We start from the raw sequence: 1760 nt of genomic DNA, 5'->3' as shown, positions 1-1760 counted from the left end.
ACGAGGGAACCCAGCGTCCCGAGGGAGATCGCACACGAGCGCCCAGCCAAGGAAGAAGACCTTGCACCCCCCACCCCCAACTCGTCCCAGCAAAAATAAGAACCAGCACTCTGAGCAGCTTCTCTTACCACACGGACGCGCTGCGGAGTTCCACACGGCGCTGCAGCGGGCCGCAGAGTCGGGCAGCCTGGGCAAACGGGGCTGGGCACGCAAAGCGGCGGCCAAAGGGTCGACACCCCTGCTTACAGAGGGCCCCCGGTCGCTGCTTCCACTGCAAAGGGCCTGGAACCCCAGGGCGCGGCCAAGCCCTGACTTACAGGGCAGCCCTGGTCCCGGAAGGCCAAGGGGAGGCTCCTTCTCCCCCAGTCAGGGGCATCTGGACCCACACCCCGCTAACGGGGCGGGCACCCCACACAGGCTGCCAGCAGAGCACAAAGGCTCCCGCCCCCAGACCCTGGTTACAGGCGGGGCGATCACACCCAGGAGCCACAGAGCTCGGTTTCCCCCTCGCCAGCAGGAACGACTCTCGGCAGCCAGGCAGCGGGGCGGCACGGCCAAAGGCCGACGCCGGCATCTGAGCCCCAATTCCGGGGAGGGTGCAAGCCCAGCCCCACGTCTCTCGGCACCGCGCCTCTGAAAGGCCGGGCCACAGATACCCGCCTGAGTACAGGGGGTCCCTCACAACGCATCTCGCTAAGCACAGGGGGCACGCACGGCCCTGCCTACAGGACGGTACCCCACGCCACACCATGTCCAAAAAGCCCCGCGGAGCACGCGGCTCCAACCAACGCCCGAGCTACGGGCTGGCCCGCCCGGCTGCAGCACAATCACCACGTCTTCAGGAGCCCAGGGAGCAACCTCGACCCACACAGCGGGGAGGTCGCCCCAGCCTCAACCTGCAGCACCTCAACCTGCACCCTCTATCGGGCCAGGGAGGGGTCGCTCCCACCAGCTGGCTAAAGCAGCCGGCTGCACCAACGCAGCCTCCCCAAACCTGGTTACAGGCGGGGCGGGCTGCTCCGGGGACAGAGGGCTCCGCAGCTTGCTTCTGACGCACGCCCCGAGTACGGGGCCGTCACGCTGGCGCTACGCCAGCAGGACAGGCGGCCACACAGGCACGGACCCAAGCCCCGGCTACAGGGCGGCCACGGCCACACAGCTACCACACGGCTCTGCTCTGTCCTAAGGAAAAAAGGGGCAGGACAAGAGGACACTCGCACCACTCGCGGGACTGAGAGGGAACACCCCTCCTGCTGCAGCCACCAAGTCCTCCGTTCCCCCCCGGGAAGCCAAAGCTAAGCTGCAGCCATAGTCATGGAGGCCTAAAGGGAAAGTTCAGTCGCACAGTCACTCACACAAACACAAGCAAGGGAAGGAAGGGGAACACAGACACACACAGACGGCTTTCCAGAAGGGAAGGAGGAGGCGGCGCAGCCAAGGCCTGGGGAAAAAAACCCCGTACCCACGAGCAGCAGACAAGAGCCTCTGACCCGCCCGCGGGCTACACGGAGGCCACAGACCTCAACGTGCCAAGGGGCTTCTCAGGTGGACAAGGGACAAAGGACGGGACACGCACCCCGAGTACAGGGCCGGCACAATGGGAGGCCACCAGCAGGCAACAACGCCGAGCGGCCGCGGGAAGAGGGGCAGGGAAACGGCACTACCCTGCTTACAGGGCGCCGTGGGGTCCGGCGAGCTCCATTTCCCACTCGGGTGCGGAGAAGGCGGGGCTCGCCCTCCTTACAGGGGCCCACCTTCCC

At 66.6% G+C, this 1760-nt stretch overlaps 1 long non-coding RNA gene across 1 annotated transcript; it reads right to left on the bottom strand.

The window, feature by feature from the left end:
* Positions 1–232: 232 nt before the first annotated feature.
* Positions 233–1754, bottom strand: LOC110390672. Its single transcript, XR_002433825.1, has 2 exons — positions 1463–1754; positions 233–1231 (listed from the first exon to the last, which is right to left on the bottom strand). It is a non-coding gene; the product is annotated as an uncharacterized LOC110390672 (long non-coding RNA).
* Between the last annotated feature and the right edge of the window lie 6 nt (positions 1755–1760).

Source organism: Numida meleagris, unplaced genomic scaffold, assembly GCF_002078875.1.
Source record: "Numida meleagris isolate 19003 breed g44 Domestic line unplaced genomic scaffold, NumMel1.0 unplaced_Scaffold1709, whole genome shotgun sequence".
Classification (NCBI taxonomy): domain Eukaryota; kingdom Metazoa; phylum Chordata; class Aves; order Galliformes; family Numididae; genus Numida; species Numida meleagris.
Note: the sequence above shows the minus strand (reverse complement) of the source record. Positions and strands in the feature narration are given on the sequence as shown.